This window comes from Malaclemys terrapin, chromosome 7 (assembly GCF_027887155.1).
Source record: "Malaclemys terrapin pileata isolate rMalTer1 chromosome 7, rMalTer1.hap1, whole genome shotgun sequence".
In the NCBI taxonomy this organism is placed as follows: Eukaryota; Metazoa; Chordata; order Testudines; family Emydidae; genus Malaclemys; species Malaclemys terrapin.
In genome coordinates, this window is record NC_071511.1 from 59,729,596 (window position 1) to 59,744,329 (window position 14,734).

Consider the following 14,734-nt stretch of genomic DNA (forward strand, 5'->3'; position numbering starts at 1 on the left):
CACTTCTGTGACTCCCAATGTGCTCTGGAAGTGGTCGTGGAGTTCAGCCTGATTAAAAAGAGGCTTTTGATGAGGGGCAGTGTGGTCTGATGGGTAGGACCAGAGACTAAGAGTCAGGACACCTGGGTTCTGGGCTTGGCTTTGACTTTGGGCAAGTCACTTGAGGAGTTTGCTCCAAAAAGCTTTGTGTGGAAGGTCCTGCAGATATTAGAAGCTGCTTCTCTTCTTGTGTCCTGTCCCTGAAGCTGGGATGCTTGCATATCCAGCCTTTGTATGCGTTTATCTGAGATCCCTGGCAGAACATGGTTGGTGAAGGGCCCTTATCTCTGGAACTTGCTTTGAGAGAGCCACGTTTGCTAAGTTTCAGGGCACATTGCATAGTTGCCTTGAGGGCTCTTTGGAAAACAGATTTTCCAATATTTTGACATTCGTTTTCATCGCGAAACAGGGATGAAATATCCAACATGTGGACAGAACATTTCCAAAAGATTGGAATTTGGAAATGTCACAAGGAAAACAAAACACTTCCTTTCCAAATTCTCTCTTGAAAAATCAGAAAATGCTGTCCAAATCAACGTGTCTTGCAAAAATGTTCAATTTATACCAAACCCTGTATTTTTACTGGAAGCATTTTTCATTCAAAAATTGTTGACCACATCCAGTCACTGTATCTCCCCAGGCTTTGCCTGAGTGTGAGTGTCCGGGCTGGAGAGGTGTTGAATCAGTGTTATAGATAGAACACAAACATCTTTTTGGATTGACAGGACAGTCTGGGCCTGACTCCTTGCTGGCGAGAGGCAGGATGGCCTAGTGGTTAGAGCACTAGCTTAGGCGATGTAGGTTCACGTCCTGCTGTATCCCAGACTTCCTGTGTGACCAAGGGTAAATCTCTGTGCCTGGTCAAGGTCACACAGCAGAACTCGAACTCAGGTCTCAGTCCAGTGCATTACCCACTGGACCACACTGCCTCTAATCACTGATGTGTAACCAATGATTAAATAAACAGAGAGTCCTGTGGCACCTTTAAGACTAACAGATGTATTGGAGCATAAGCTTTCATGGGTGAATGCCCACTTCGTCGGATGCAATGATTAAATAGGTTTTTTACACACAGTTTCTAATTACCCTGTGGACTTGACTACTACAGGAAACCTCTAAGTCAAATGTAGTAGCTGAGCAAGCTTCAGAAGAAGGATTACACATTTATATAAGCAGAATATTTGTAGCTGTTAGCTACAGTAGGTCAAAAAGTTACAAGGAATATCAAATCTCCTGCTCGAGGGTGTAAGCTGATCGCCTATGGGGATGAAGAAAGAATTTACTTCCCTGCCCCCAAGCCATTTACAGTACTGTACATGTGACTATAACCAAGGCTTTCTGCCTTCCTTGGAAGCATGTGGCATAGGCCACAGCTAAAGGTGAAATTCTAGACCAGGTGATCGGCTCCATTACATCAGTCCCTCCGTTGTATGAAACCTGAGTGGTGGTGGTGGCCATGGCTGGAGGATCAGGCTAACAGCTGGCTGTAGCTCCATTCTGGTGGTGCTCTTCCCAGCCTGGGGCTTGGAATGTAAATCAGCAGTGGTGGAAGTCTGGTCAGTGTGCGTGAGCCTTTGAAGCGAGCGGTCGGAAGCACTGCTCCAAGGTAAACGTTGACTAGAAGATCGACATCAGGAGGTTTCCAGTCCCCCATCTAAAAAAGAAAACAAAACAAAAGCAAGAGTCAGCCAGTTCAGCTTGGAGGGATGCATGCAAAACAGAAATTAAAACGACTTCGAGACACGGTGCCAGCGTTCAGGGCGAGAGAGAAGTGGGAACACACTGCACCAGCCAAAGAAAGAATCCAAGTATTTTAGAGTGGGGGAGCACTACAATTTCCCAACTCTACTTTTCAAGATGTGCTGGATCCAGAAATGATCTAAGTTCAGAGATGCTCAGATCTATGACTGTCTGCCAAATATGGATCACGATCTGGGCTCTGATCCCAACCACCAGTACATTCGGGAGCAGTGTTCTGGACCCGTCTCAAATAATGATTGGAGAAGGGCCCCTATTCTCTTCCAATTGCAAATCAAAGCAGGGATACTGACCTGTAAACCCCTGCCTGGGCTGGAAACCCCCTCTCCCCTCTCTTTGCTCAGCAGAGATTGGCTTCTGCATGAAGTCCTGAGCTTTGAGAGCCTGGGAGCTGCTGACCAGATGCTTTCCACCATGGGTCCTCCATACTTCCCTGCTAGTCTGACAGAGCCCAGGTCTAAATGCAAAACCCGCATGGAGCACATTTAGGTTCATGTTTGCAGCTCAACTCTGGGGTCCAAGAGGGAATTCCTCTCTCTCCAGGTTCTTACCTGCCTCCCTTTGCCCTTAATGCCTAAGTACCTCCCATGTATTGAACCTGTCCTCACAACCCCCCTGTGGGATAGGAAAGTATCCCCATTTTACAGAGGGAAACCGAGGTACGGCAAGATTAAATAACTTGCCCCATGTCACACAGGAAGTCTATGGCAAAGCAGGTACTTGAAGGCCAGTCTCCTGAGTTCCAGTCCAATGGCTTTGCCACCAGGCTAATTCATCTAGGTCTTGAGAACTCGGTATGCATGAGCCCAGGTCCTAGTGATGGATGCCCCATGAAAATTCAATCAAAGAATTAATAGTCAGGAATAGAACAAAGGCTGAGGGTTTTGCCTCAGCATCCCACATAAGAGGGCAGCTGTCCAGCTGTTTTCAGAGACGCAGCCTGTGGCTCCCATTGACTTAAAATGCTTGGTGGTTGCATTTTGAACACAGGCCTGGTGGGAGCTGCTCCCACCAGCATGGAGACTGGGATACTCAGCCATGTGACATGATACCTTGTCAACTGGCAAGTTATTGGGCTTATCCTATTGAGGGAGAGCACTAAACTGAGCTCTGGCGTACGTGGGTGTAATTGCGCTGCAGTCAATGGAGTTCTACCCACAAAGTTTAAGGCCTGAGAATGACTCTAGCTCCATCTAAGTAATAACTAGCTGGGCATTTGAGATCATGGCATCCTCTATAGCTGTCCCCAGGGACCACTATCTCCTACTGATGAAATGCAGCATAGAAAAGGGAAACAAAGGAGCTACATTTTCAAAAGCATCTGGTGATTTGGGGTGCTGCAATTTTTGGTTCCAGCTTGAGACACCTGCAAGGGGCCTGGGTCGCAAGAGGGCAACTGCTCAGCATTTTCTGCAAATCGGCTGCCTCACAGGAAACACCCAGAATTGAGGCCCTAGTCATTTTCAACAACGTGGGCCTAAGTGACTTGCCACACAGGGAAACCATTCCAGAGTTGGGAATTGAACCGCGGGTATCTGTATCTGAGGCCATCGGTAGCTTGCCTGGAAAACCATCCTCCCGTTCTTAGCTGTTGTGTAAAATCGTGATAACACTTACCTACCCCAAATGCATGGTAATAGTTGCAAAGAGCTTGGACATCTCTGACTAGAAGGCAAAGTAGTAATTAATTCTCAAGCTAGCTTTCTGAAAAAGTAACAGATGGCCATCGGCGCCAGGACCATACTGTTCTCCATGTTTATGGCTGAATTTTATAGCCCAGAAACATGGATCTGGCAAACTCTCGGTGTTATCAACTGAGCAAAGGACACTCCTGAAACTGATTCCAGTTTTCATGGAGTGTTGGGGAAAACCCTGCAAAATACACAGGACTTGTCCGGCTGCAGATTTCATGGATTTGACATTCTATGCTGTGGAAGTTTTGTCGTGTGACTGGGGAACATCAGTCAAGTGTAACATTCTGGCCTTGTAAAAATATCTGTTGTGGAGGCTAAGCTGAAGAGAAGGAAGAGCCCGTAAAACCCATTTGTGCCTCCTCCTTCCCTACATATTACAGAAGTTGGGGTAACAGCACTCTGCTTTACTGAGAAGAGGCTTACACAGAACACCACCAAGGGAACCGCTGCTTCAAACAGTCTCCAGAGAATTACCCTTCAGACTGAAACTTCTCAAGCAGGACCAGTCCATGAGTGAGTCTGCTAAGGAGAGGTATTAAAAAGAGTTTTTTAAAGAAAAAGTCAAATGTTGCAATTCTCATGTTTACAGAGTATTTGTTTCCCAGCTGCTGAACAATATTTTGGGTCTTTGTGCTCAGACGTCTGAGAGACAGACTTTGTTTGAAACTCCTATACTGGGACATAGGCTGTGGTCAAACCCACACTGAAATCAATGGAAAGATTCCCATTGATGGCTCCCAATGGACGTGGGAATCCTTCTGCTGACTTCAATGGCCATTGGGTCCAGCCTATTGGGCTGTGTATGAGAAAAGGAATTTGGTGATGAAATAAATTTGCAGACATGGGAGCAATCTGCAGCAAGTTATTTAGTTCTTCTAGGTCTATCACAACCCCTGGTCTTTGTCTTTCAACGGTTTCCCTCAGTGGAGGGACATGAGGTGGGAATTATGAAATGTCAATTGGATGCTATGTCCTTCTCCACTTCCTTCTCTAAGGTAAAGCTGATCAGAAAAAGATGCGCGCATTTCATGGAAAACTGAGGGGAAAAAAAGACAGTCGTTTCTGTGTTTCATTTGGAAGTCTCCATGATTTTTTTTTTCTTTTGTTGACGGAACATTTTGTTTTAGTGGAGAGGAAAAAACCAAGCACTCTTCCAAAACTTGGTTCCAAGAGGAAAAGGAACATGGTATTTTCCCCACCAAAATAAAACCAGGTGATTCAGAAATGCAGGCATAGAACCTTATAACTTTAGATTGGCTGCATGTGAGTGGTTGCCTACAGCGATATGCTGAGGGACGTTTGATTAACACAAGACCATCAAATACATCAAGGGGTGCAGAGACTGCAGTCACTTGGCTCTGTTTGGGTACGTCTACGCCACCTGCCGGGTCGGCGGGCAGCAATCGATCCAGTGGGGATCGATTTATCGCGTCTAGTCTAGACGCGATAAATCGACCCCCGAGCGCTCTCCCGTCAACTCCTGTACTCCACCGCCGTGAGAGGTGCAGGCAGAGTCGACGGGGGAGCGGCAGCAATGCAGTGAAGACACTGTGGTGAGTAGGTCTAAGTACATCGACTTCACCTACATTATTCACATAGCTGAAGTTGCGTAACTTAGATAGATTCACACACACACCCCCCCCCAGTGAAGACCAGGCCTTTGATGGTTTTAGCCTACTTGTAGGCTAAGATGCATGAAGTTAAATGTGTTGTGATACACTGAAATGGAACTGGTGCCCAATGTGTCTAGGCAGTGACGGTAGAGGCCTTTCACAAAACAACAAAGACCACCTCCACAGCCTTATCACATTTTTCCAGTGTGTGTTAAGGGTGTTATGCGCTGACCTGGTGAAATCCATCTAGCAGATTTGCAAAAGGTGTAGGGTATGGAAAATCCCAAACCTACCAGCACACAGAGAACTGAGCAAGCTCTGTGATTGCTGCTCTTTGCTGTTACACAACGGACTTTGGATGCATCCAGAAAAGCCAGGGGCCTGTGAAATTCCTAGAGGGAGGGGAGAAACCCCAGAGGTGCCCAGGCTGTGGACTGAGGGGAGCATTGTGTCCTGCAGTAATACATTGGCAAAGGAGAGAGCTGGCGACTGAAATTATAGCGAGGGGAAGGAGGAAAACACATTCCCTGCTTGGGAGCTGACCGTGATCAGAGAGCTGGTATGTTTTCCTGGCTTCCTCCTGGTACAAATAAATCATCCATCGAGTTTAGGATTCTCCGACCATATAAAGGAAAGTGGATTCATGGTGTTGGAGGGAACGGGCTTTATTCCTTTCTCCAAAACACCCTCCCTATCCTACAGCTGGCACTGCTCTGTGCAGCCTCTTGCCCTACTCTTGAGTCTTCAGTAAAGATGGGCACCAACCAAAATCCTAGAAATGTCGGGCTGGAAGGGACTTGAAGTCAAGTCCAGCCCCCTGCATTGAGGCAGGACCAAGTAAACCTAGACCAGCCCTGAAAGGTGTTTGTCCAATCTGTTCTTAGAAACCTCCTATGATAGGGATTCCACAATCTTTCTTGGAAACCTGTTCCAGAGCTTAACTGCCCTTCTAGTTAGAAAGTTTTTTTTCCCCTTGCTGCAGATTAAGCCTATTATTCCTTGTCCTACCTTTAGGGGACAAGGAGAACAACTGATCATGGCCCTCTTTATAATAGCGTGAGCCTTTCGCATATTGGAAGACTGTTCTCAGGTCCCCCTCAGTTGTTGTTTCTGAAGACTAAACAGATTTAACTGTTCCCCAGAGGCCAGGTTTGTTAAACCTTTCATTGTTTTTTGTTGCTCTCCTCTGGACTCTCTCCAATTTGGCCACGCCTTTCCTAAAGCACGGCACCCAGAACTGGACAGGGCACTCCAGCGGAGTACTGGCCTAACCCTGGAACTTTGCTGCAGCTCAGATCCTGGTCCAGTCCTTGTCACTTTGTTTCTGTTACCCCTCGTAAACACATTTTTCCACTGAAATTGGCCCTTCGGTGTGGGACTCCCAGAAGACACAGAGCTGTGGTAAACAGCTACACTGCTGCAGCAGTGCAGAGTGCATGCCTGAAATTGAGAGGGGCAAACTGGGGATCTCTGCAGAGTTCTGCTCTCAAACATTCCCCAGCCGGTAGGTGAACTCTTCGGGTGAGATTCACATAATTCTCATAGAGCAACCTGGGGGCTGCTGTCAAACTTATGGTAGGGCTGAGTATGGGGCAGAAAATCAAAGAACCATACTAGGTACTTGATGGCCTGATGATGCTCCGTAGCAGAGAATCTGGCCCTTAAACTGTTCCAGTTTTAATACGCCGATTCTTCCAGCTTCCTCTGAAGCAGATAACATTGGCAGAGGCCAGATACTGGGCAAGATGGACCTTGGGTCTGTGCCAATCTGGCAATTCCTGTGGTCCTATGTTAGAAGTAATCAGGGAAGAGAATGGGGAGAGGGTTGCGGCAGCATGGTCGGATGGATAGTGCATTGGACTGGGAATCAGGTCTCATCCCTGGCTCTGCCACTGACCTCCTGTCTGACCTTGGGCAAGTCCCTTCCCTTTTCTGTGCCTATTTCCCCTCTCGCTCTTCATCTTTCTGGGCTATCTAGACTTTGGGACAGGACTCTCTCTCGCTGTGCCTGTAGTGTTCTTCGCACAATGGGCCCCCAATTTTAGTTTGTGCTACCAAAACATAAGGAATAAATGTTAATTTCCAACCTGCCATTGTCCTTTCCTCAAGCAGTCCACTCCCAGCTCTTTTCACTGCAATGAGTTTCAGCCAAGAAATAAGAGAATATAACTTAAAATAAAGGAATCAGTCAATAAATAAAAAGGGACGTTATGGATCCAAGAACAACTTGCAAGACTTCATAAAAATATTTACCCTGTAATCAAAATTCAAGTAACAAAACAGCCTCCACGCTATCCCACACCACCAAGCTGATTCTAATAACTCACTCGTTTAATAATAATAATAATAAAAAAAACAAAACCTGCTGGGTTAACATACCTCAGCTCTTTGCCAAAAAGGAAACTATGGCCTATATTAAAAGAAACCCAAAACACTCCACCAATCTGCAGACTTTCTCTCTTTCTGTGGCTCTGGATTAAACAAGAGTGTGGAAACATTACAAAGCCCCTTTCTACTGTGGTCAGCACGTTCTATGTGGGCACAAATTCTGGGTTGTCTGAAATCTCCTTTCCGGCTAAATGGCCTGTTCTTTCCCATTTACTAGGTTGTTTACTGGGGGGAAAACAAACACTGCACTGATTAGCAACAACAAAAACCAAAGCTTCAGCATCTCAGCACAAGCCCTGAAGCAGGTGGTAGAATAGGACTGGCTATCTTAGCTGATCAAATCTTACCTGTTTGAATCATTCCCCTTCTCCGCCCTCCAACTGGCTCAGGTTTTTCCATTCTACAGTGCGGGTGAAATTCTGGTCAGTGGGAGTTTCCCCATTGATTCCAATGGAGACATGACATCACCCTAAGATTTTGCTCATTTTAACTCCATGGTATTAATTAATTTTGAGGATGCTAAACAATTCTCCGTACCTTGCTGGAAGGAGCTAGGACAAGTTGAAAGCTAAGGCTGGAGAGGAATGTCAAATATGAAGAAGAACCCAGAAGAACTTTTGCCCCTGGTGAATAATCTTGGAAATAACTAAATATGGCTGTATGAAACCTACCACTTCTCAGAACACTGGTCCCAAAAGCCCAGTAATGACATCCAATATTTAATGCTTCAAAAGGAACCAATGCCATGCAATGTTCGATATGACACAAACATGGCAAATGCCTTTGTACAATATATTTTATTTTAGGGCATTTCTATGTGGAATTTTCCAAAGCATCTAAGTGATTTAAGAGCACAAGTCCCATTGAAAGTAAATGGAAGTTAAGTGCCTAATTCTGTGAGGTGCACAGAAATTCCAAAGGCTAGAACTCTACAAGATACTTCAGCAGGATATGGTCTAGTGGTGGGTTTTGCATGGGATTGGAGAGCATTATTCAAATATAAACCCATTTGTCCGGGCATAATAGTCAGGTAATACAAGTGAAGAGAGAGGGCTCGTGTTTTTCAGGTAGAATTGCATTCATTGCTTTACCATTGCAATAGTGGAGAGATCCTGGTGAGCGTGCATACTGTAGGTGTAATGAAATCCAATTCCTGGAAGCTAAGGCTAGATGAATTCAGACTAGAAATAAGCTGCATATTTTTAACAGTGAGGGTAATCAGCAATTGGAAGAAGTTACCTAGGGTTGGAGTGGATTCACCCTCACTCAAAGAATTTAAGTCAAGAAGAGATGTCTCTCTCTAGCATCTACTCGAGCTCCACCAGAAGCGATTGGGCTTGATGCAGAAATTGCTGGGTGCACTTCCCCAGCCTGTGTTGTGCAGGAGGTCAGATTAGATGATCCAAAGAGTTCTTTCTGACCTGACAATCTCTGACTTTGGGTTGTGGTTTGCTTCCCCCTGCTGCTTCAGGCATTGTTACTATCCTTTCACTTGTCTTTGAGTAGCACCTCAAGGACCCAATATGGTAGGCCTTGTGCAGAGCCCCATGAGAGGCAAGCCTGCCCCCAAAGAGCTGTACAATACACTGGACAGAAAGGAAGGTTTATTTTACATGTGAGGGACTGAAGCAGGGAAAGATTGTCTTGCTTAAGCTCCCACAATACATCAGGGACAGAACTGGGCAGCGAACCCCCTCACTGTCTGAAATTAGCCCCATGCTTTAGCCCCAGAAACACTCTTCATCTCATTTCCCAGCCTGGGAATATCACAGGATCACTATAGAAATGGTGATTTCCCAGAGATTAGATTACGTGACATTTCACACGGTTTTTAGATTAATTGATTTTCATCTCTCGGTGGCACGTCCTGGCCCCCATCACTGTGGTATCTAAGCACCCCCGTCATTAATGGATTCACCCTCACAGCAGCTGTGAGGTAGGGCAGGGCTGTTATCCCCACGCTACAGATGGGGACAGACACAGAGGCTAAGGCCCAGATCCTGCAAAGTATTCAGATGCCCAACTCCGTGGAGTGAAAAAACAGCTGATCCTGTGGGTTTTTCACAAAGCTGCACCAGTGTGGACAATGTGGGATGTAATGGGACCGGGAGGGGATGTCCCAATGTCCCTGTTGACATTGCAAACTATATCTCACCACTGGGGACAGGCCCACAAGGGAAGGGGGCTGAAGCACCTCAGGTCAGGAAAATTTCCATCAAAATCTTTTCTTGACAGAAGATGGTTCTTTGCTAAGCAGAAATGTTTATTTGCGGAGGTGGTAGGGGGGAGGGGGGAGGAAAATGTCTGTCTGTTTTTCATCAAAAATTTGGAGGAGTCAGAATTTTGACACCTTCCTCCAAAAAAAAAAAAAAAGTAGTTGACAAAAACAAAATTTGTGGTGTTTCCATTTTTTCCAGAAAAACAAATTTCCTGAGTGGCTCTAGTCAGAAATGTCAGGTAAGGTTGTGGGCCCTCATCCTGCAAATGCTGAGGCGTGTGCTTAACGTCACACGTGTGAGTAATACCATTGACTTCAACTGGCTACTCATGTGTGCAGTTCCTAGTTGTGCATGTTTAAGGCACTGTGAAGCACATGCTTAAACCACATTGACCTCAATAGGCCTGAAGCATGTGCTTGGCTGGATAGGTATGGCCTTACACAGGTGCTTCATGTTAAACATGTACTTTGCTGAATCAGGGCCAAAATAAGGATAACAAATCTAATGCTCCAAGTATGAAACTACTGCCTCCAGCTGCCAGGAGGAATCTATTGCTTCTATGTAGCACCACATTTGATTAGGGGGAATATTATCAAATTGTTTTTCCCCCTTTCTAAAAGCATTAGGTATTGTCCAGAGACCAGAATTCTGACACATTGGAACCCATCCAGTAGTCAAGAAAATGTTTGCAGAACATTGAGAGGCTCCGATGAAAGCAGCCGCACATGTGCAAAGTATCATGTTTATTAAGGCAACACTAAAACTAAACCTTCACCAAATGCTTCAACTTCGCCATAAAAATTCTCTTGATCAAAAAACAGCCTCTCCGAGCAGCGCTACTGGCTGGCTCATTGCCTAATGACTGTAGCAGAGTATTCTGTAGCAATTTTGCATTGTCACACTACCACACCATAAATCCCAATTATAAAAATAGACACTTGAGCAGCAATTTGATTGTCTAGTGGTTTAAGCACAGGCATGGGAGCCAGTAACTCCTATGATCTAATCCCATTCCACCCCTGACACTGATGCTCATTGCAACATTAGGGAAGTCATTTAACTACTCCATCTGTTTCCCCACAGCTAAAACAAGGAAGATAATACTTAATTAACAGGGATGTGAGGAATGATGTCTGCAAAGATGTAAAAAGACTGAGCTGTAACATTAAAAGATCTGCCTTTTTAAATAAGTCTCTCATTACCCAAGGTTCAGATTGGAGATTATAGTTCAAAACCTTTATAGAGAAATTAGGGTAAAAATGCCTGATCCCAACAGAGGTTGGAGGCATGTCGATTCAGCATTTCAGTTGGGAGAGCTCTAATATAGTGCAGAGAAAGCAAAAAACCACAGTCTGAAATTTGCCTTCATAAATCATTTGTCCAGCAATTGCTACTAACGAATAAATTCAGAAAATTTACCATCTGTTTGTGGACAACTCCAAAACAGAAGAAAAAAGGGTAAAATTTGCCAAATCTGTTTTCTTCCAGCTTCAATCTTTTGGTAGTTAAGTCGTTCTCCACTAGTGCTTCAGAAATGCACCGGGCAACGGGATGTAACCTTTTACAAAGGCAGCAATGTAATTGTTTCGTAAGTTACATCTGTTGTAAATTGTGATCAGGACTGATCTGTGTTCAATTCTACTCCATCCTTCCCAGGCCATGCTGGTGTGATCTTACTGCTATCGGGTGATATCAGCTTCATTTGGAACTGTCATACAAGTTAATCTCAAGTAGAGAAATGATAGAAACTGGAGCTATACTGGCATGGTCTCTTCAGCAGTGACCGACATCCACAATTTCATAGAAAAGTAGACTATTGATGCACATGCCCTTTTGCATAGTACTGTATGAGGACTGGGGAGGGGAAGGGAGAGAGTATTCCTGCTTGGAAAGAGATCATAGAGCAGATGAGCCCCACAGGCAACCAGTTTATGCCCTGAAGCATGAGGATTGATTAGTGCCATCATTGCCGCAGCTAAGGATGGAAATGGCTGTAAAACGGTCCAGGCCTTTCATTAGCATCCAGCTGCATTATCTGACTCTGTGACCCCTTGGGGCAGTGAATTCCAACTGATTGGCTCCATGCCACCTAGAAGTCTCTCCCTTTTCTTGCTTCTAAATTTACTGCCCCATAATGTCTTCGACTGTCCTCTCATTCAGGGTTACAAGGAAGGATAATCACCCCGCTGAAAAGCAGTCAGTTATAGGGCAGCAAATCTCTCCATGTGGAGGATCATGCAGCTGCTGCTTCCTGGTGTTATTAGAGATGGTTGCATTTCTAGAAAACAAAGCAAGATGCATATTAGTTCTAAGACAACTGTGGTGCAACTATGGAACCCCTTGGTCTTTGTTTTTCTGTGCGTTTCACATTTGAGCTTCAAAGTACTCTGCCATTTTGTTCTTGAAGCTGGCGCAGCATATTACAGAGGAGACATGCACACTGTGCTCTCACCTGGAAACTTTACTTTTGCTCTTTCTTGTTGCTTTCATTAACCTAAAATGAAAAGTTTAGACTGAAAATATAAAGTTGCTCTTTGTATATTGAAAAACATGAGTAAAACACATTTTAAAGCAGGTCCTCTTAGTACTTAGTTTATCTGTTCCTGAGGAGTAGGAGAAAGATAGAAGATATGCACATTACTCAGTGGCACAGATCAGTCCTTTCATTACTCCACCATGCATTTAGATTTAGCCCTGGCAAGGGGAGAAGAGGGAGTGGTGTGGAGGTTCTACACGGCATTCTGCCTACACTGGGTAGACAAGCACAGAATGGATCAGCATTGCCTGAGAGGAGTACATGTGTAATGCAACACCCCGGGTGGGTCATTGGGAGCAGGGAGATCTGGCTCTAAAAGCATGAGGCTGAGATAAAGGGCTGTAGCAGGCTCATCAAGGTCTGTGTGTCCCCCAGGCACTGCCTCATACTGAGTGGAGGTGGGTCACACACAGCAGCAAATCATTATTGTCACTTAAGATTTGAGCCGCAGGTGATTTCCCCCAGACTGCTGCTGGAGGCCGTGGCCGTTCCACAACTTGGCTGACCGCTCTCCATTAGAAATGCAGTGTGCCGTGGCCTTCTCTCCATGTGCTCGTGGAGTGCTGGAAGTCTCATTCTGCTTAGATCCTCTGTGGGAGGGCAAGGAAGAAGTGAACCCATGCAGGCCTAGCCAGAACTCAGCCCTGTGCCATCCCCCATTCTGTCATGTATTGTGTCATTTAGTTCTCAGAGGTAGCTGGAGGCTGTAAGAGATGCTACAGAAACTAAAACTGGACTGGATAATAGAGAGAGAAAGTTGATTTAATCTGTCTCTGGTCTTGACTCTGTCTCCTGTAAAATCAATCACTTACATTTATATAGCCTCCGTCATCCGAAAGAACTTCACAAACTGCAGCCACCACTGGGCTACAACACGAGTTTAGGACAGGAAGTGACAGTGAAGGCTATCTATATCCAATAGACCTTACAGGGGGAAATTTAGGCAGACAGTCTTATTCATTATTATTTCTTTGCCTACGAGCCCCAGTCACGGACCAGGTCCCCATTGTGCTGGGGCAAACACAGAGCAAAAGGCTGTCTCTCCTCCAAAGAGCTCGCAATCTAAGCGCTTGTCTGTATCGAGAAGTTGTTCTGGAATAACAAAAAGTGTGAATTTACAGGACAATAGCTATTCTGGACACTAATCCTGGAATAAGAGTCCTTTTTTTCCTGTTTATGTCAATCCCTTCCAAATAACTCTTCTGGTCAATTGCCCCATGTAGACAAGCTCTGAGTAGAGCATTGCCAGGCCAAAGCATTCAAAAATCAAATGTCAAACCACAAAGAATCATGAGGAGTTGTTTGTTTGTTTGTTTGTTTGTTTTTAAGATCTTGTGATTTTTAAAGCCAAGTTACAAATGCTGGGCTCTTTTTATTTGTCTTGTGGTTCCTGAGCCTTTAGGGTTCACTACAGCAGGGGTTCTCAACCTTTTTTCTTTCTGATGCCTCACCAATGTGCTATTAAAAACTTCATGGCCCACCTGTGCCACAACAGCTGTTTTTCTGCATATCAAGTAAATTAAAAGCCAGAGCTGGTGTTAGGGGGTAGCAAGCAGGGCAATTGCCCGGGGCCACACTCCAGAGGGTGCCCTACAAAGCTAAGTTGCTCAGGCTTCAGCATCAGGCCCGGGCAGCAGGGCTTGGGCTTTGGCTTTCTGCTGTGGGCCCCAGTGAGTCTAACGCCGGCCTTGTTCTCTGGTTTATTTTGGTGGACCCCCCCGAAACCTGCTTACAGTCCCCCTGGGTTGAGAACTTCTGCACTAGGGTCAAGTTTTCAATAGAGCTGTGCAGAGGATGGAAATTCCGTTTCGGCAAAGGTTTTGTGGTTTCAAAATTTGTTTTCATTCCTCGTTGGAACAAAACCGAAACCTTTCAAATGTTTTCACAAAACACAATTGTGTTGAAACATCTGTTTTCTGATCAAAAAGATCATTTCATCTCTCACTCTGGTCTGATGAGTCCTGGACCTCAGAAACCTTCTAGTCAAAACTATTGTCATAATTGGTATGACTCCATGACAGGTTTCAACTTTGATGCAACAGCATATTTCAGTGAAATCACAGCTCATTGAAAATGTTCTGACCAGCTTTTCAAGAGTTTTCTCCTCAACCATAAGATCTAGAAACTTCCTTTTTAATAATAAAAAAAAATGTAACTTGAGGTTGTTCAAGTAGTGTCCCCATGGGTGCTCCACTTCAGGTGTGCACGCGCTCCTCAAGCAGTGTCTGACCTGTGCATGCACCCTGTGCCTTCTCATGCTATATAGAGGTGCATGGACAAACCGCCCTCAGTTCCTTCTCACCCACCTCAGCCATAGATGAAGCCTTAGAGTGTCTACCTTGAGCATGCCTGAGCTATCTTGTATTCTACTTTTCTAAAGTTGTTTAAGATTAGTTAGAGACAAGGTGGGTGAGGTGATATCTTTTACTGGATCAACTTCTGTTAGTGAGAGAGACAAGCTTTTGAGCTACACAGAGCTCTTTCTCA

At 45.1% G+C, this 14,734-nt stretch overlaps 1 long non-coding RNA gene across 2 annotated transcripts in view; it reads right to left on the bottom strand.

Annotated features, from left to right (window-relative positions):
• Positions 1 to 783: 783 nt before the first annotated feature.
• The window catches only part of LOC128840911 (uncharacterized), an 83,022-nt gene continuing 69,071 nt past the window's right edge, over positions 784 to 14,734 (bottom strand). The window contains exons 3-4 of one of the 2 annotated variants that reach the window (XR_008445730.1): positions 12,164 to 12,205; positions 784 to 1,693 (exon numbers count right to left, since the gene is read on the bottom strand). This is a non-coding gene — a long non-coding RNA (uncharacterized LOC128840911). The remainder of the gene's footprint in view (positions 1,694 to 12,163; positions 12,206 to 14,734) is intronic. The other variant, XR_008445729.1, reaches the window with a different exon arrangement.